Raw genomic sequence first — 22,196 nt, forward strand, 5'->3', positions numbered from 1 at the left:
AATTGCATACATTTAATTAAAAAATTAATAGAATTAAATTCTCAGTAGGAAATTAATTAAATTAATTTATTAAATTTTAGGTAAAATTTTGAAATATCATATTTATTATAACAGTGACAAAACACTGGTATTACTATGTAAAATGATTGAAAAATAATATATGTTTTATAATGTAGGAAAATTTTTCTTTTTTTTTGTCAGTACGTCCCCTAGGGCGGGAAAATTATATAACCATTATAATGATGCCTTACAAAGAAAAATGGCTCGTTACATTTTACTTAATGCTTATAGTAGAGAATATAGTTATTGTTAAAATTTTTTGTTCCGTGGGATGAGTTTGACTGATTTTGAAAAGAAAATTAAATATATGTTAGATTTCAATAGAAATTGAATCCTATATAGACAAGAAAACCTTAATTTCACATATATTGAATTATTCGTCATTCGTTATTTCATCAAAAGCATGAGAGTATAGTGCAGTGTGTAACGAATCAAACTTGTCTCATTAGATTATATTAAAAAAAAAGACAATAAAACGAAGTTGTTGAAAAATCTTCAATTTAAAATATTTGATGAATTTTATTTCAATTCTTTTATTATTTCTTTTTCTCTGAATCAAGAATAGTTTTATTTTAATTTACTCGAATACCCTTTATTAACATTCTTTTTTACTATTTTCTTTTCACAATTTTTTTTTTATAATATTTAAAAGTATTTTTTAAAACTTTTTGACATTTTTGCACCTTATACAACTATTTAGCTATTATTACCTATTATTTTTATTATTATTTACTAAAACATTTCGAGTAGAATTTTTACAATTTTTTATTTTTACTATCAAATTAGTATAGTTTTAGTAAAATCAGATATTATTTTACTAAAACTTTTTGAGTAGAATTCTTACTATTTTTTATTTTTACTATCAAATTAATAATTTTAGCCAAATTAAAATTTTTTACTAACACTTTTTGAGTAGAATTCTTACTATTTTTTACTTTTACTATCAAATTAGTATTTGTATTAAAATTAAAAGGTTTTGACTAAAATTCTTACTATTTATAGTTTTTACTATAAAGTGTGTAGTTTGAATAGAATTCTGACTGTTTACTATTTTTACTGTGACATTATTATAGTTTTAGTAAAATTAAAAATTTTTTAGTAAAACTTTTTGAGTAGAATTCTAACTATTTTTTATGTTTACCATCTAATTAGTATATAGTTTCAGTAAAATTGAAAGGTTTTGAGTAAAATTCTTACTAGTTATTGTTTTTACTATAAAATTGTCAGTGTGACTAAAATTAGTAGTTTTAGGAAAATTAAAAATTCTTTAACTAATTAATTTTTTAATAAATTTTTTGAATAGAATTCTAAAATAATAAATAAAATTCTATAAAATTTGTAGTTTCAGTAAAATTAAAAGGTTTTGAGTAAAATTCTTACAGTTTAATATTTTTACTGTCAAATTAGTAGTTTTAGTCAAATTAAAGATTCTCATACTAATTAATTTCCTACTTCAACGGTTTGAGTAGAACTCTAATACTATTTACTATTTTAACTATAAAATTTCCAGTGTGAGTAAAATTCTTAAAGTTTACTATTTTTACTGTCAAATTAGTAGTTTTAGGAAAATTAGAAATTCTTTAACTAATTAATTTTTTAATAAATTTTTCGAGTAGAAAGCTTACTATTTACTATAAAATTTGTAGTTTCAGTAAAATTGAAAGGTTTTGAGTAAAATTCTTACTGTTTACTATTTTTACTGTCAAATTAGTAGTTTTAGTAAAATTAAAAATTCTTTAACTAATTAATTTTTTAATAAATTTTTCGAGTAGAAAGCTTACTATTTACTATAAAATTCGTAGTTTCAGTAAAATTGAAAGGTTTTGAGTAAAATTCTTACTGTTTACTATTTTTACTGTCAAATTAGTAGTTTTAGTAAAATTAAAAATTCTTTAACTAATTAATTTTTTAATAAATTTTTCGAGTAGAAAGCTTACTATTTACTATAAAATTCGTAGTTTCAGTAAAATTGAAAGGTTTTGAGTAAAATTCTTACTGTTTACTATTTTTACTGTCAAATTAGTAGTTTTAGTAAAATTAAAAATTCTTTAACTAATTAATTTTTTAATAAATTTTTCGAGTAGAATGCTTACTATTTACTATAAAATTCGTAGTTTCAGTAAAATTGAAAGGTTTTGAGTAAAATTCTTACTGTTTACTATTTTTACTGTCAAATTAGTAGTTTTAGTAAAATTACAAATTCTCATACTAATTAACTTTCTATTTCAACGGATTGAGTAGAATTCTTACTATTTACTATTTTTACTATAAAATTTGTGGTTTGAATAAAATTAAAATTAGTTGAGTAAAATTCTTACTGTCTACTATATATTTCAATTGTCAAATTAGCAGTTTTAGTAAAATTAAAAATTCGTTTACTAATTAATTTTTTTCTAAAACATTTTTAGATCTTATTATTTTTTATTTTCACTATCAAATTATTTTTTAATTCAGTTCAAGGCTTGTTACGTTAATTGTAATATTTTTATTTAATTTTATTTCTATTTAAATATTTTTATTCAATTTTATTTCTATTTAATTTCGTTTTTCATAATTTCGCAATGCTTTAATTTAATTTTTGATTGTTTGAAATTGAAATTGAAAATTGTTTGAAATGAATTGAAAAAAATTATCCGATTCTAATCTCCATTTTGATCATTTCTACCCAAAAACAAATGACATTCGCATTATTTTCTCCTCTCTGAAAGAAATATATCGTCTTTTCCCATTGACATATACAATATGTAAATATTTCGACAGCTTCAATAATTCCTGTGGCGAGAAAAAAAAGGACTTTCTTTCTTCTAGTTGAAGATATTCCCGAGTCAAGGTTTTTACCAGTTATATGCGCTACGATAACAAGGGGGTTTTATATCAGGTTGAACGATCGTGAATGAATAACCAACAAGCATAAAACGAGATAAACAGAATGCCAGGCCGATGAGAGGGAAAAAGAGGAAGACAATAGAAGGAGATAAATTGGAAAAACGAAGAAATGGAAGAGTGCTGACAAGATCGGAACAAGTATATGTAGAGAGCTGAGGAAATAAAGGAGACTGAATATAACTACTATACGGATGCATGAAAAGAATATATAGAGTGCAGTATTATATAGAAAGAGCGACGGAATCAGGGACCGTGGCCAACACAGCGTAAAATCCACTGGGCACGCGCCATTTCACTTAGCCCATGGCAGCCTCTTTTGGTTAGACCACTTCCCCCAATTTTTTTTTCCTTTTTTTTCTTTTTTTTCTCTCTTTTACCTCTTATTTGGATGTGCTTCTATTTCACGGATCAAGGTCAACGATTTCAGACAATGAAGAAATAGAAAAAAAAGGGTCAAACATTTTGCTGCAGGTATAATTTTCTACCTATTGTATTATTGTATTATAAAAATGAGGTAATATTTTTGTTGGGTTGAATATAGGTACAATTGGAACAATTTTTTTTTTTTTTTTTTTTGAGAAATGTTAACAAGACTGATAGTCAATATTAACCCAAGTTTGCTAAAGCAGGGTTGCCACAAAAATTTAATTTTGTTTTTTTCCGATTTCCAGACAAAATTTTAACTTTTTCCCTGACCCTAAAGAATATTCTGATTCAATCTAAAAATTATTAGATAGTCAAAAAAATGTTCTCAACTCATTTACTTAACAACTTCTTTGATTGTAAAATTATTCAAAAACATCAATAACTTCGTTTTCAAATAAATATTTAATTATTACTATTTTTCCATAGGAATTAAGATTTTGAAAATCAAACTTTTTGAAATACAGTAACTTATAAGAATTTTATTAAAAAACATGAAGAAATCGATCACTTCAAGTCGAAGACTCTGAGTGATCAATTTCTTCATGCTTTATAATGATTATAATTATTATAAAGATGAACCAGTGATAAAATCATTATTTCATATTATTTATGAAAATAATTGAATTGTAGCGAAGAAATTCTTGAAAAAAATTTAAAACGAATTGAATTCCTGTGAAATGATTATTATTCATAAAAATAATTGAATTATTGCAAAGATATTTATAAAAAAAATTTGTAAATAATTGAATAACTGTAAAATTTTTACTACGAAATAAAAATAATGGAATTATTATAAAGAAATATATAAAAAAAATTTAATTGAATTCCTGAAAAAATTTTATAATTTATGAAAATAATTAAATTATTATACAAAGAAAATTTATAAAAAAAAATTTTGTAAATAATTGAATTCCTGAAAATTTTTTATAATTTATGAAAATAATTAAATTATTACAATGAAAATTTATTTTAAAAATTTGTAAATAATTGAATATCTGTGTTAAGATTTTACTACATATGAAAATAATGACATTATTGGGAAGAAGTTTATAAAAGAATTTGTAAATAATTGAATATATGTGAATATTTTACTATAATAATGGAATTATAACGAAGAAATTTATAACAAAATTTGTAAATAATTGAATTCCTGTCAAATTTTTATAATTTATAAAAATAATTGAATTATTGCAAAGAAATTTATAAAAAAATTTGAAAAGAATTGAATTTAAATGAAATTTATATTATTCATGAAAATAATTGAATTATTGCGAAGAAATTTATAATAAAATTTATAAATAATTGAATTCCTATAAAATTTTTATAATTTATGAGAATATATGTAAATAATAGAATATCTGTGAAGATTTTACTACATACATATGAAAATAATGGAAATATTACGAAGAAGTTTATAAAAAAATTTGTAAATAATTGAATTCCTGTGAAATTTTTATAATTTATAAAAATAAATGAATTCTTGCGAAGAAATTTATGAAAAAATTTGTAAATAATTGAATACCTGTAAAATTTTTACTACGAATTAAAAATAATGGAATTATTGCAAAAAAATTTGTAAATAATTGAATTTATGACAAATGTTTATAATTCATGAAAATAATTGAATTATTAAAAAGAAATTTATAAAAAAATTTGTAAATAATTGAATTCATGAAAAATTTTTATAATTTATGAAAATAATTGAATTATTGCAAAGAAATTATTGATAACAAAATTTGTAAATAATTGAATTCCTGTAAAATTTTTATAATTTATGAAAATAATTGAATTATTGCAAAGAAATTTATGAAAAAATTTGTAAATAATTGAACATCTCTGAATATTCTACTATAATAATAGAATTATTGCGAAGAAATTTATAACAAAATTTATAAATAATTGAATTCCTGTGAAATTTTTATAATTTAAGAAAGTAATTGAATTATTGCAAAGAAATTTATAAGAAGATTTGTAATAATTGAATTTCTGTTAAGATTTTACTACATATGAAAATAATGGAATTATTGCGAAGAAATTTATAACAAAATTTGTAAATAATTGAATTCCTGTAAACTTTTTATAATTTATGAAAATAATTGAATTATTACAAAGAAAATTCATTAAAAAAATTTGTAATTAATTGAATATTTGTTAAGATTTTAATAATTTATGAAAATAATTGAATTATTGCGAGGAAATTTATAAAAAATTTTTAAAAAATTGAATTTCAGTGGAATTTATACAATTCATATAAATAATTGATTTATTGTGAAGAAATTTATAAAAAAATTTAAGAAGAATTTAATTCCAGTGAATAATTCAATTTACAAAAACAATTTAATTTAAATAATTAAATTCTTTCGAGAAATGTGATTATTTATATAAAAATAATTTAAATCTTGGTAAGAATTTTATTAAGATTGTATTAAAAATAAGTGAATGCTAATAAACAATTTTACCAAAATTTCTAAAAATAAATTGAATTTCTGCGAAAAATTTTATTAGAAATATGAAAATAATTCAATTCTCATATAAATAACTTTATCAAAATTTTTCAAAGTAATTGAAATCTTGGTGAGAATTATTGTTGAAACATTCAAAAATAATTGAATTTTTCCGAGTAATTAGTTAAAATATAATTTTTTCGGAAAAATTTTAATTCTCATAAAGAATTTAATCAAAAGTTTTCAAAATAATTTGAATTTTTGCGAAGAATTTTATTAAATTTTTAAAAATAATTGAATTCTTTTGACAATGTTGTTGAAGCATTGAAAATAATTGAATTCCTGAGAAGAATTCTCCAAAAAGAATTTAATCAAAATTTTTCACAATTATTTGACTTTTTAAAGAAGAATTTTATCAAATTTTCAAAAATAATTGAATTCTCTTAATAAATCTCATTTACATTGTATTTAAAAATAATTGAATTCCAGCGAAGAATTTTATTCAAGTTTTCAAAAAACAAGAAATTATAGGTAATAATAATTAATTAGTAAATTAGTCAATAATTGCATTTTTTTAAATTCTGAATCTGAAATTACGTATTCCAAAATTAATGTTTGAAAATAAAAAATGGAAATTGAAATAAATAAAATTAATAAGATGCAGATCAGGATCAACGATAGAAATTCGAGAACTGATAAAGTAATCTTGTATCAAAAGAAAAAAGTGCTGAACTTGATATAGAAAAAAGGATTTGCATAAATTATCGTCTTTCACTGATTTATAAAGTTTGCGAATAAAGAATAAAATGTGACTGATTTGAATTTTCTAGAGGAAGGAAATCAAAGTTGGTTGGGAGAAATTTGAAAATTTTCTGTCGGATGTAATGAACGAGGGTAGTTAATTTACTTTATTTCATGTATATATATGACGTTTTGAGTGAATGATGAGAAGGGTGGAATCTTGTGCTGATAGTGCATTCCCATGTCTTAGTAAAGTGTACATTTGTGAGAGAGAGCTGTACAAATTCTAAATTTCGAATTACATTACAATGCTCTGTACGTTCTCCAAAAAGGGTTGGATTTATTTGATCAAAGGGGTAATTGAAGAAGTGGTTTAGAATGAATCATTTCGGTTTGTTTTTCAAAGTTACTTCTTCATATTGTAAAATTTCTCAATCGTGGGTACAATGTATATATATACATATCTATAAAGATGGAATGAAATATGAAAGCGATGATAAATTTTTCCCCCTCGAGTATAAAGGAATGTAATGTGAATTCTCTTTGCAAATAGATTTTTTTGCGAAATTTGTGAAAAGGATTTTTAATTCTACAATTGACCTAATTCTGAATAAAAAAATCCACTTTTCTCAAGATTTTTTTTTTTTTTTTTTAAATTTATGAATTTTTATGTAAATTTATGAATATTATTTATAGAGAGAAATCTTTTTCTATAAATAACATTCAAAGAGTGCTTTCAAGAACATTTTATAGAAATTTTTTACAGATATTTCAAGAAATAAAAAATTTGTAGTTAGTCAAGTTTAACAATTCTTTCGCAGTTATTTTTTTACTAGAAATAAATTATTATTTTTAACTGATTCAGAAACAAAAAGTCAGTCACTGATTGTCAGTTAAAACTTAAAACACTTAAAACTATGATTTTTAACTGATTTAAATTAAGAGATTTAATAATTCTCATTTTGCGAATTAATCGCAGAATATTCTTTAGAGTCTAGGGAAAATGTCAAAATTTTTTCTGGAAATCAGGGAAAAGTTTGGGAAAAATAAAATAAAATTCTTGTGGCAATCCTGATGTCCAATTACTTGGCCAAAATTATTTCACAAAATGTTTCTCAAGATCACTGACAAGTATTTAGAAACAACTTAAATATTGGATTACAGAAAAAAGAGCATCAACATCATAGTAAATCGTGAGATATTAAAAAGTGTTGTAGATTAAATTAACACCAAAGAAGATTAAAATAATCAATTTTGGTGTGTTTTTTTACAATGAATGAAATTTAAGGTTAATTCAATTTTTTTATAACTATAAAATATATAATATAATATATATATTTTTATATATGAAGATATCGATAACTCCGAGTCTTCGACTCGGAGTTATCGATTTCTTCATATTTTATAATAATTCAAGATGACCAAGTAATAAAATCATTATTTTATATTATAAGAATATTATACTTCTTCAAAATTATTTTCATTATTTCAATTCAATTATTATTTTCAAAACTTTTCAACTACAATTTTACTTTATATCAATTATTTTTAATAATTTTCGAAAAAGTTCTTTGGCAATTTTCAAATCCATTTGTTTACAGTATTCAATTTCACGAAATTTCAATTATTCATAAATTCTTTAATTAAATGCATATTAGAAAACAAAAACTTCAAATAATATAAAAGAAAATTCAATTAAACTTTTTCAAAAAAATAAATTTCAAAATTCAATTATTTCTAAAAATTCACGCTATATTGCTTTTAATATTCAATTATAAATATTATAATTTAAAATTTGAACTAAAATTCATCTTTATGAATAATGAAAATCAATTTCTATTAGAAAATTCTACAAGAATTTAATTATTTAAATGCAAAAGTAAATAATTTATTGAATAATTGAATGTTTCTCAAAAATTAATTCTCATAAAGAATTTTATTAAAACATTTTTAAATAATGGAATTCTTTTGTCGAATTTTTATTGAAACTTGCATGAACATAATTACTTTTTTCAAGGAATTCAATTAAAATTTTATGAAAAATAATTGAAACGCTGCGATGAGTTTTATTATTAGTAAAAATAATTGAATCCTTAAGAAGAATTTTATTACTCTTGAAAATAATTGAATTTCTGCAATAATTTGTACCTTCTCTAAAATTAAATTTTTTTCGAATGTTTTTAACTAAAATTCTTCAATAAATCCATTATTTTTAATAATTTTTAAAAAAGTTCTTTGAAAATTTTCAAATTCATTCGTTTACAATTCAATTTTACAAAATTTCAATTATTTGGAAATTCTGCAATTATAAATATATATTGAAAAATAAAAACTTGAAATAATTCCAATAAAAATCCTATTAAACTTTTAAAAATAATTAATTCTACAGAATTGTTTGGCAAAAATATGAAAAATTAAGAATTTCAATGAATTGAATTTGAAACTTTTTCAAAATTTAATTATTTCTATAAAAATCCACGTTATAATGCTTTTAATATTTAATTATAATCTAAAATTTTAACTGAAATTCATTTTTAAATCCATTTTTTTTAGTAAATTCTACGAGAATTCATGTTTCTTGAAATTAAATTCTTATAAAAAATGTTATCAGCAAATTTTTTAAATAATTAAATTCTTTGGACGAATTTTAATAAAATTTTTAGGAATAATTACATTTTTCGAGGAATTCGATTAAAATTGCATTAAAAATAATATTGAAATTCTGCAATGAGTTTTATTATTTATGAAAATAATTGAATTATTGCGAAGAAATTTAAAAAAAAAAAATTGTAAATAATTGAATTCCTTTAAAATTTTTTATTATTTATGAAAATAATTGAATGTTTGCGTAGAATTTTATTCAAATTTGTTTTTAATAATGGAATTCTTTTGGAAAATTTGATTGAAATAGTAGATATTGAAAATGATTGAATTTTCGAAAACTTTTGAAAATAATTGAAATTTTGACAAGAATTTGATTAAAATTTGGTATAATAATTGAATATCAGAGAAGAATTTTATTATTTATAAAGAGAATTGAAATTTTGACGAGAATTTAAAAAAATTTTTAAACACAATTGAATTTAGTAACTATGTTACTAACTTACTATTCTCCCTGAAGATTTAAACATTTAAAGTAAAATTTCATTCATAGTTAAAAATAACACCAAAATAGATTATTTTAATCCTTTCTGGTGTTATTTTAACACCGTACGTTTTACTGTGTATACAATTTTAAGGTAACCGAAAAAATGAACAGTATTTTCCCTTTTACTCACTGTATAATCCCATATTTACACATGCTTTTAAATTTTCTCCAAAAGAAAGATAAAAAATCGTAGTTGAAAAAGATCAAAGACCGGGGCCTCCTCATAAAAACTATTCAAAACCAAATTTTACGAGCACACAACAGTTATCGTCATTTGATAGCCTCTTTACCACCCATAAGAATCTATAAAGAACTCGTCCAAGGGATACAAATCGAATCACTGTTTTTTTTTTTTTTTTAAAAAGGTATTTTCTCTATTTTATTTTATATTCTCATTTTTTATTCGAATTGGAATATTTTGATTCGAAAAAGTAGAAAAAAATTATAGTCAAAATGAACGAAATATTTTATCAAAAAAAAAAAAAAAAAAAAAAATAGTTCTTAATTGCTCAGCGGTCTAGCTTAATAGGGGACCATATATACATGTGTCGAGAAAAATTTGCATTATTCGATTAATGAGTCTCGGCTTTTTTCCGAAAGAGCGATATGGGAGATAGTGATCAAAATACGAAATATTAGTTTCGGGGCCTTAAAAGACAACGGGTGGGAGGTCGAAAAAAAAACTCACTTGGAGTTGGTCCAAGTATCCCGCGGTGTGTTCTTGCTGCTGCCAACTACGAACTCTATATGCGATGAGTATCTCGTGGCCGAGGATAAATTGACATTATTTATACGCCTGTCACGCGTCTCATTGTCTCGTGCGTTACTCTTGTACGGACGGACCCATACGTGCGAAAATAAAATAATAATAAACGTCCGTCAAGACTTCGTCTCTTTACAAAATGACTCCACGCGTAATATTCTCGGTACTTGCATTATGACGACCTGCACGATAATCCACGATTTTCGGTTCGAAAGGAATTTAACGCAAAGTCTTTTTCTTTTCTTTTTAATTAATACGTCCTTGTAGTAATGGAATTTTCGCTGAGAAACAAAAAATTTATTTTGGGAATATTTTTTTCACCTTTTGGTAATATATATGTGAGATTCAGATAATTTTTTTTATCAACTGGTCAGGGATTTTTATTAAAAGTACTGGAAAAAATTAAATTTTGGATAAGTTACATAAATGATTGCATAAATTCAATTATTTTCAAAAGTAATAAAATTCTTCCCCAATAATTCAGTTATTTTCATAAATAATAACATTTTTTACAAAAATTCAATTATTTTCATAAATAATAAATTGTTTCCATACAAAAATTCAATTATTTTCAAAAAAAAAAATAATAAAACTCATCATAGAATTTCAATTATTTTTAGTAGAATTTTAATTGAATTCCTCGAAAAAATTCAATTTTGTTGATAAAATTCTTTATGATAATTCAATTTCGAAAAATATTCATTTATTCAATAAATTAATTATTTTTGTATTTAAATAATTAAATTCTCATAGAATATTTCAATAAAAATTAATTTAAAAATTAATATCAGTTGAAATTTTAGATAATAATTAATTATTAAAATAATTGATAATTGAATTCTTTCGATGAGTTTACTTAAAATTGTATTAAAAATAATTATTGAAATCCTGTGAAGAATTTTATTAATTTATGAAAGAAATTGAATTCTTGCAATGAATTAAAAAAAATTTTTTTTTAAACAATTGAAATAATGTAAAGATTCTTATTATTTATGAAAATAATTGAATTCCTGCAACGAATTTTATTATAATTTTTGTAAATAATAAAATTATTTTTTTGAATACCGAAATTTAAATTTTTATAAAAATTGAATTCCAGCGAAGAATTTTATTCAAGTTTTCAAAAAACAAGAAATAATAGATAATAATAATTAATTAGTAAATTAGTCAATAATTGCATTTTTTTAAAATTCTGAATCTGAAATTACTGATTCCAAAATTAATATTTGAAAATAAAAAATGGAAATTGAAATAAATAAAATTATTAGATGCAGATCAGGATCTACGATAGAAATTCGAAAACTGATAAAGTAATCTTGTATCAAAATTCAAAAGAAAAAAATTTTTATTAATTTATGAAAGAAATTGAATTCTTGCAATGAATTTAAAAATTTTTTTTTTAAATAATTGAAATAATGTAAAGATTCTTATTATTTATGAAAATAATTGAATTCCTGCAACGAATTTTATTATAATTTTTGTAAATAATAAAATTTTTGTTTTTTGAATCCTGAAATTTAAATTTTTACAAAACATGAAAATAACAATTACTCCGAGTCGAAGACTCTGAGTGATTGATATCTTCATGTTTTATAATAATATTCTTATTTGAATTTTAAAAATGTTTGAATTTTAATGTTTTGGAGAATTTTAATTCCTATGAAAAAATAATAATTCAATACTTATTTGAAAATTTAATTATTGATGTTTGCGAATAATTTTACAATTTAAGAAATTTGTAAGTAAATGTAATATAATGTTTTTTTGAGTATCTAATAATTAACAGAGTCTTCTTAATCAGATATTTTTAAATGATTCAAATTTAGAGAGAAAAGTATGAAAAATTCAGATTTTCAAAAATTTTAATTTGAAACTTTACAAAATTGAATTATTTTTAAAAATTGATAATAGAATTTTCTTGACTAATTTTAATCAAAGTTTTAAGAATATTACATTTTTCGAAAAAATTAAAAAAAAATTGAATTAACAATAACTGAAATTCTGCGATGAGTTTTATTATTTATGCGAAAATAATTTAATTATTGCGAAGAATTTTATAAAAAAAAGTTTCAAACAATTTATTTTTTTTTTAAATAAAAAATTGTATTAAAATAGTAGAATATTGAAAATCATTATGAATTTGAAAAATTTTTGAAAATAATTGAATTCTTGGGAAGAATTTTATTAAAATATTTGAAAATCATTGAATTCCTGCAAAAAATTCTAATATTTTTGTAAATAATTGAATTCTTCCAAAGAATTTTAATAAAATATTTTTTTTTTAAATAATTGAATTCTTTGGAGAATTTTTATTAGAATTGTTTTTTGAAAATAATTTATTTAAAATAAATTATTGTTAAAAATAGAAAAAAATCGAAGCCTTTTTTTAGAATTCGTGATAATTTCATAGTTTATGAGACAAACAAAAAATACACAAAAATTCAGAATTTTCTTATAAATTCGAAACATTTAATTTTTCCCAGTATTTTTAATAAAAAAAACCCTGATTTTTCCCTGATTTTACTGATCAATTCTAATTTTTCTGACTTTTTCCTAAATTCCCTGATTTCCCTGAGCGTGGCAACCCTGTTGGAGAAAAATTGGGTGTTGTATTTTTAATTTTTTATAATTATCTTATATAGCTTACCTAGAAGCCAATAGAGGGAAAATAGATCCTTACCTGAAACAATAAGAAAAAATAGATTAATAAAAAATTAATTAACAAATTGTTTTATTTTTAATATTATTAATAGTAATTTTGTTACTACTAATTAGTTTTTCTAATTTTTTTAGTTTTTTTTTAACAATTAGTTATTTTTACTAATGTATAATTATAGTCATTCTTTACTATCTGCAGAAATAGTCATCAATGTTTTGCTTATCAAAAGTTTCTTCCTTTCATTTTAAAAAACTAAATATTTTTATCATTAATTAAAAATTTAAAAAAAATTGTTTTGCAGTAAAATGTTACGGAAAAAAACCACTAAATCAAGAACATTTTTAAATAAATATGATTTTTATCGAAATCTTTTTCCTAGTTACTTTTTCAGAGTAACTACTTTTGAAAAAGTGTAGGTCAAAAAAATATTTTCAAAAATAGATGAAAAGGAGCTTATAACAAAAAAAAAAATGGGATAAAATATAGTCGCAGATGAAAGAGATTTTTGTTTTCCATGTAAAATATGTAGATTATGAACTATCGGTGCATTATGATTCTTTTTTTTCTGTTTTTATTTTTTTTTTTTTTGCACACTCGTTGGTTGTTAGCTCGACATAAAAATTCGCGTGATATATCCCCAAAGCGCAAATTCGTATCGGATTGGCTCTCTCTCTCTTTCTCATCTGACAACACTCGCAAACCGATTTTTAGCTCCATTACTTTCTCGGAATCGCGCACGCGATAGTCCTACGGGAATCGCGATTACAATTCGCGACCGCAGACGCTTTTTTATCCGGAAAAAGCATCATTGCCAACATAGATATATATACTTTTAATCACCTCCAATAGCAAAACCAGGAGTGCTAATGCTTTATATTTTTTTTGCTTCTTCTTCTTTTTCTTCTTCATTTTTTTATTACCCTTTGAAAATAACGCTGATAATAATTAATTTCCACTCAATTAATTAAGCGGAAATTTTGCAATTTACAGAGAAATGAACACATTAAGATCGTGTGGATAATTAATTTTTCAATTTGTTTAATTACTTTTTGCAAAAATTGATTTATTAGTTTGATTGTGTATTTAGATATTTTATTTTTCTGTGTTCAAAACGCTGGGGATTTTCTTATTTTTGTGCTTTGCGAGTGTGTAGAAATATTTTTCGAAGTCGAATATTTTATATGTATAATATTTTATATGGTCATTTCGAGTGATTAAACAGAATATTTATTTTTAACAAAAGTTTTTGAAACAGAATATATATTTTTCACCAAAAACTTACGTTTTTATTGAAAAATATATGTTCTGTTTCAAAAACTTTTGTTCATTTAAGGAGCAAATTTTCAAAAGTAAATAAATTCATTTTTTAAAAAAAAAATTGAGATATACATAAAATTAATATTTTAAAGACCTTACAAATCGACCTGACAATGTTGATTTTAATGAAAAACATTTATTAACAAAGAAATTTAAAATTTACAAACTTTTTGACATAACCAACAAGACTTACAATTGTTATTATGTTTTTCATTGGAAAAAATTACCAAAATGTTCAGGTCACTGAATTATGATAAAGTTTAATTAAGAAGAATATTTTTTTGCTGCTCATTTTTTTTTCAGTGCCAAATTTTTCCTGAACTTTTTACTATTTTAATTTTAGTATAGTAAAACACTCAAAATTTCATTAATTCTTTCCATTTTACGTCAATTTATTTTATTATTTATTTAAATCATACTATATTTTTTACTATTTTTACAAATTTTATAGTAAAAACTATAAACTGTCATGAATTTTCTAAATTATTATCAATTTTTACTACTTTTGGAGTCAATGTTATACTATAATTTTGACTATTTTTGTAGAAAAATAAAAGTGACATAAATTTTTAATAATTTTTTCTATTTTTCATTTAAATTTTACTACAACTTTTGCTATTCTTATTCTTTTTTTAGTAATACCCAAACTATCACGAATTTTTACGAACTATTCATTTTACTATAATTTTTACTATTTTTGTAGTAAAACATAAATTCTTATGAATTTTTTCACAATTTTTTGTCAATTTTTTCTTTTTTTTGATTTCGGTTTAACTACAGTTTTCACTATTTTTCTAATTTTCATAGTAATACCTGAATTGTGATGAATTTTCTGAATTATTATCAATCTTTACTATTTCTGTAATTAATTTTACTCAAATTTTTATTTTTTTTTTTGTAGTAAAACACAAATTCTTATCATTTTTTTCACAAGTTTATGTCAATTTTTTTTTATTTTACTACATTTTTAACTATTTTTGTAATTTTAATAGTATTACCTAAACTGTGATGAATTTTCTTAATTATTATCAATTTTTACTATTATTAGAGTCAATGTTACTATAATTTTGACTATTTTTGTAGAAAAATAAAAGTGACATAAATTTTTAATAATTTTCTCTATTTTTCATTTAAATTTTACTACAAATTTGTATATTTTTACTATTCTTGTGGTAAAACCCATACTGTCCTGAATTTTTACGAACTATTGTCAATGTTTACTAATTTTGGAATCAACTTTACTAGAATTTTTACTATTTTTGTAGTAAAACACTTATGAATTTTTTCACAACGTTATGTCAATTTTTTTTTATTTTGATTTTACTACATTTTTCACTATTTTTGTAATTTTTATAGTAATACCTAAACTGTGAAGAATTTTTTTTAATTGCATATTACCATTTTTGACTATTTTTAGAATCAATGTTACTATAATTTTGACTTTTTTTGAAGAAAAATAAAACTGACATAAATTATTAGTACTTTTTTCTATGTTTCATTTGAATTTTACTGCAACTTTTGCTATTTTTACTATTTTTGTAGTAAAACCTTTACCATTTCTGAAATTAAATTTACTATAATTTTTACATTTTTTGGAGTAAAATCCAAACTATCGTGAATTTTCTGAATTAGTATCAAAGTTTACTATTTCTGGAATGAATTTCACTACAGTTTTTTACTATTTTTGTAGTAAAACACAAATTCTTATGGATTTTTTCGCAATTTTATGTCAATTTTTTTTTTTTATTTCAGTTTTACTACATTCTTCACTATTTTTCTAATTTTCATAGTAATACCTGAATTGTGATGAATTTTCTGAATTATTATCAATCTTTACTATTTCTGGAATTAATTTTACTATAATTTTTATTATTTTTGTAGTAAATCACAAATTCTTATCGATTTTTTCACAATTTTATGTCAATTTTTTCTTTTTTTTAATTCACTTTTACTACATTTTTCACTATTTTTACAAGTTTTATAGTAAAAACTATAAACTGTCATGAATTTACTGAATTATTATCAATTTTGACTATTTTTGAGGTCAATGTTACTTTAATTTTGACTATTTTGACTATTTTTGTAGAAAAATAAAAGTGACATAAATTTTTAATAATTTTTTCTATTTTCCATTTGAATTCTGCTACAAATTTTTCACTTTTTACTGTTTTTGTAGTAAAACCCAAACTATCATGAATTTTTACGAACTATTGTCAATGTTGACTATTTTTGGAATCAACTTTACTAGACTTTTTACTATTTTTGCAATAAAATACAAATTGTTAGGAATTTTGCAAAATGTCTTGTCAATTCTTTCTACTTTCGATTTCAATTGTTCTATAATTTTTACTATTTTTATAGTATAACCTAAAGTGTCTTGAATTTTTTCCAATTTTATTTTAGTTTTTTCAATTTTCAATATGTCAACTGTACCATAATTTTTTTTAAATATAAAGAACCATCACTGTAATATTTTTAGGAATAACTGCTGAATGATAAATTCACTTTCTTTAATTTTTAGGAATTGTTGTCAATTTTTATAATTTTTACAGTAATACCGAAACAGTCATTAATTTTTCAAAATTTTTTGTCAATTGTTTCTATTTTTAATTTCAGAAAAAAAGTTTTGTTATATTTTTCACTACTTTTATAATTTTAATAATGAAACCTAAAATATCAGGGATTTTTCAAAATTATTGTTAATTCTTATACTACATTATTTATCCCAGATGACCCTATAAAATTTTATACAATTTTTCTTTTCAATTTCAAATTGGAAATTCAAAAACAAAACAAAAATACATTCTGACCACTTTTAGAAAACGGAAAGTATTATAATTTCCTTTTTTTTTATTAATAAAATGTTTATTTCCGTTTTTATCGGAGATTTTTTTTTCGTTGCACGCATTAAAGCCCATAGGAAGTGTATACATATAATGTTGAAATCGCTCTTTGGAATAAAAATGTGAAAACGATTTCAAAGAAGTTTTGTATTTTTATGCAAATATCGAACCTGACCCTTCCACGTCTCTCACTCGCTTCCACAAATTTTCCATCTCTTTTGCTATCTCTCTGTATATATATATGTATGTATACGGCATAAGAATTAGTATTCAACACTCTGTCTCACCGTTTTCGTATGCAGAGAGTACTCTTGTCGAAATACTTGGGTGCATGCTTTTGTTCAACTTTTTCCTATATATGGTTTCCCTCATTTTCAGTTTCAATCCCAGCGAATCTCCTCTGAAATTAGTCGTGATAAGTTATCGTAACATAAACTTCATCCTTTTTCTCGAGAGAAAAAGAAACGGTTAAGTCAGCCGGAAAACTATTAAACTGCAAAATTAAAAGAAAAGAAAAAATACCAAAAAATCGTTTTTAATTTTGAGTATTTTTTCATTTCATACAATTATTTAGCTATTTTTATAAATAAATTACTTCTTTCGGTAAAGAAAAAGCAATCAACTAATTTTTTAAAACAAGATTTTAATTATTTAGTGCTTGAAATTAAATTTATTTTGTGAAGAAATTAATTATATGATTCTAAAAAATTACAGGGAATGTTTAATTAACTCTCTAAATTTGATTATAAATAATTATAGAATTACGATTATTTTTGAATATATTGAGATTCAATATGGAGATTCTACTCTCCACTTGAGAACGCCAAGGACACCGATAGATGGCAGTTTAGTTCCTTCTTGGAATTTCTCCTGCCACCTGGTGGCGACCTTGGCGTTCTCAAGTGGAGAAATTAAACCACCATTTTATCCCTCAAAAATTTTTTTATAATTAAAAAAATGTTATTTTTTCAGAATACAAATTAAAAGCAGTAAACAAATATCATCCAAACGTACATTTGCGCTTCTTTCGAAAAGTTAAAAAAAAAACAGATTCTTGGAAATAAATTGAAATCAGATTCGATTGAATATTGAATTGAATTCGATATTCGATTTGAATTGAAAAGAAGAGAGGAAAAATAATTTGATATATTTTTTGAAAATCTGTCATTTTTGTAAATATATATATAGAGAGCAAGAAAAAAATGTTTCTTCTGGGTCAAAAGATGAGAATGAGAAAAAGGTAAAAGGACTCTTTTTATGTCACTATTATGTGCATCGAATCTTCCATGTCATCAGGACTTTTTGGTGGTCCGGAATGTTTATTTTACTGACAGGGATTTAGAAAACTATGTCTGGAGATCTAAAATACAAGGGCGCTTGTAACATCTCGAGGATTTCATAACCGGATCTCAAAAACAGGCGCACCAACGCCATAGTCTCTCTCTTTCTCTCTCTTTCTCTATAGTGGCGAGCACTCAACCCTCGTCTTCCAGGTGGTTAAGCTGACTCGACGCGTCAAAAAGTATTTCGAGGATAAAGAAAGTTCTCGCAAGCGGATTACGGATTTTTTTTTCTCTATAGTGATGAGATTTCAGCCCTTAACCGAAACTAAAAAGAAATATTGCGCATACAATACGGAAAAAAAGGCGAAACGCCTGTATCAATATTATTTTTTAATTCGTCCCTCTTATTTTTCACACACCTTCGTCTATATGTACATTTTATCACTTGAAATTCTCAGCGGGAAAAAATAATAATAACGATGATGATAATAATAACAAAAATAATAATATACAAATAAAAAATCAATTCAATTATTTTTCTATGAATTATGAAATTCTTCGCAGGAATTTAATTATTTTCCATACAATTTTGTATTGATTTTTATTATTTTTCTATTTTTGTTAATTATTGAAATTTTTTTTTAATTTTAGATTTAATTTTAGATAAATTATACAAATTGCCAATTACAATTCCTATTAAAAGATATTTTTCAATACAATTTTCCATAAAACTTCTCGAAATAATTCAATTATTTTCAGACATAATAAAATTCTTTAATATAATTAATTAATTATTGATTATTTTAAGCAATTTTAATTAAATTCTTGACAAGAATTCAAATAATTTTTATAAATAATAAACTTCTTCGCAGAAGTTGAATTATTTTCAAAACAATTCTAATAAAATTTCTCGAACGAATTCAATTATTTTTAAAAATTTTAATAAAATTCTTCCAAACTATTCAATTGTGATCAAAAATGTTGATATAATTCTTAGCCAATATTCAATAATTTTCAGAAATAATAAAATTCTTCGCAAGAATTAAATTATTTTCAAAAATAATAAAATTCTTTGAAATATTTCGATTATTTACAAATTTTTAATAAAACACTTTACAAGAATTCAAATAATTTTCATAAATTAAAAATTATTTTCAAAACTGATATTAAAATCCTTTGCAAGAATTAAATTATTTTTAGAAACACTAAAACTGTTTGAAATAATTCAAGTATTATAAAAAATTTTAATTAAATTCTTCACAAGAATTTAAATAATTTTCATAAATAATAAATTTCTTCGCAGAAATTCAATTATTTTCAATGAAATTTTTATAAAATTTTTCGAAACAATTCAATTATTTTAAAGAAATGTTTTATTAAAGTTCTTTGGAAGAGTTTAATTATTTACAAAAATATTAGAATTTTTCACAGGAATTAAATTATTTTCAAATATTTTAATAAAATTGTTCAAAAGAAATCAATTATTTTAAATAAAATTTAAATTAAATGTTTTTGAAATAATTTAATTATTCTTTTAGACTTTAAATTTTTAATAACATTTTTCTCAAGAATTCAATTATTTACATAAATAAATGTTTAAAAGAATTCAATTATGTCGATAAGTAACAAAATTATTCCTGAAAATTCAATTATTTTGAGGAATTTTAATAAAATTCTTTGCAAAATTCAATTATTTTCATAAATAAAAATATTCATCGCAAGAATTCAATTATTTATAAAAGTAATTATTTAAAAACAATGTTTTATTAAAATTCTTTGGAAAAAATAAATTATTTACAAAAATATTAGAATTTTTCACAGAAATTCAATTATATTGAGGCATTTTAATAAAATTCTTTGCAAAATTCAATTATTTTTAAAAGTAATAAATTTTTTCTTGGAAATTCAATTATTTTAAAAAATTCTAATAAAATCGTTTTAAAAATCGTTTATATTGCGTCTACTCAACCTCTCTTACGAGTGAATTTTCATGCCCTCTAGACGGCAACTCCAAGAGTTAGAATGGCGCGAAATTCAAATTTAACGAAACAAGAAAGTTATAAACAATTTACAAAATTATAAAACATTTATAAAACAACTTTTTTGTAAAATTTAAATTGTTTATAATAAATTCCACTTTCTGATAATAATAACAATAAAATCAATGATATAAATTGAAAAGAAAAAAAAATATTCGAAACAAAAGAAACGATGTATAATCAACGATTCAATGTTTTACACGTTTTTTTTCTGTCACTTCTCATGGGAATCAAATATATATATATAAAATTTAACTCCGTCACTACCTGAATATATAAAATAGAAATTATAATACACGGCACGTCGAATATAAGCTTCACTGTCAAAACACACGATTGCTGCTCGTTTCAAAAATCTAAAATAAAAAAAAGAAGGGAAAAAAAGATAAGTTCGTCACTTTGATTCGAGAAATTCAACACTTATCGATCAATATATGTCTGCATTTTAATATGAGATCGTGTTCTAAAAGAAATAATTTTTTTTCTCCTCTCTCTCTCTCTCTCTTTCTCTTAAATTTAAATCGAACGTAAACTTACTGTCCACTTGTCGGGATATGTGTAAGATCTTATAAGTCCTCCTCTTATATTTTGGATGTAGGAGAAAAAAAAATATTAAACAGTGACCAATCGCATGATTTACCGGCATCCGGGTCCTCGAGAGAGAATACCTCTTGAGAATTAAATTATCATCTATTAATATCCAAACGTGTCCACTTGGATATTCTAATGTCACGTCCACCGTAGCCGTCAACTCACGAGAAAAATACAAGTCCTCTTGAAAAGAATTACAATTCTGAAAAAGTTTAAAGCAAAATAAATATTTGGAGTTCGTTTCTGGGCGCTTCTTTATTATTGATGATATTCTTTTTTTTTAATTTCAAAAAAATGGTTTCATATCTTTGGACTTTAAATTGAATGCTTCATTCGTATAAGTAAATTAATTTAATTAAATTCTGAATTCAATTATTTAAATTTAATTAATTGTTCAACTAGTTAAATTAAATTATTAATTGAGTAAGAATTAAATTACTCTCTAAATTTGAATTAGGAAAAATGTATACGAATTTTATTAGTGACTGACTTTTTGCTTTTGAATTAGTAAATTTTACTAATAAATAGTCATTTCTACTGATAACTAGTAATTTCTACTAATAAATAGTAATTTCTACTAATTTATTAGTAAACTGAGAAAAAAATTTATTTGATTCAAATAACCGATTATTTAACTATTATCAATTAAATATTTATACCTTGAATCAAATAATATTTATTGGAGTCAATTAAATTGTATTTGAACCAATAATTTCAGTATTTGAAGAAAATATCATTTAACTAACTCCAATAAATATTATTTGTTTCAATTAAATATTCAACTGATAATAGTCAAGTATTCGATTATTTGAATCAAATAAATTTTTTTTCAGTGTAACATTTGTTAGTAAATTTTACTAATAAATAGTAATTTCTACTAATTTATTAGTCAAATTTACGAATTAAAAAGCAAAAAGTCAGTCGCTAATTCAAATCAGTAAATTTAGTAGAAATTACTATTTATTAGTAAAATTTACTAATTCAATAGCAAATAGT

The 22,196-nt window shown here is 22.1% G+C and overlaps 1 protein-coding gene across 6 annotated transcripts in view; it reads right to left on the reverse strand.

Annotated features, from left to right (window-relative positions):
* Window positions 1-22,196, reverse strand: part of LOC122505008 (frizzled-2-like) — a 446,077-nt gene that overhangs the window by 131,580 nt on the left and 292,301 nt on the right. The window contains exon 1 of one of the 6 annotated variants that reach the window (XM_043616412.1): window positions 13,116-13,137. The exons of the other annotated variants lie outside the window; for them this stretch is intronic. The gene's annotated coding sequence lies outside the window, so the exon portion shown is untranslated. Of the gene's footprint in view, window positions 1-13,115; window positions 13,138-22,196 lie in introns of those variants that run through there. 6 annotated transcript variants of the gene reach the window in all.

The sequence above is a fragment of the Leptopilina heterotoma genome, unplaced genomic scaffold, assembly GCF_015476425.1.
Source record: "Leptopilina heterotoma isolate Lh14 unplaced genomic scaffold, ASM1547642v1 Lhet_33, whole genome shotgun sequence".
In the NCBI taxonomy this organism is placed as follows: domain Eukaryota; kingdom Metazoa; phylum Arthropoda; class Insecta; order Hymenoptera; family Figitidae; genus Leptopilina; species Leptopilina heterotoma.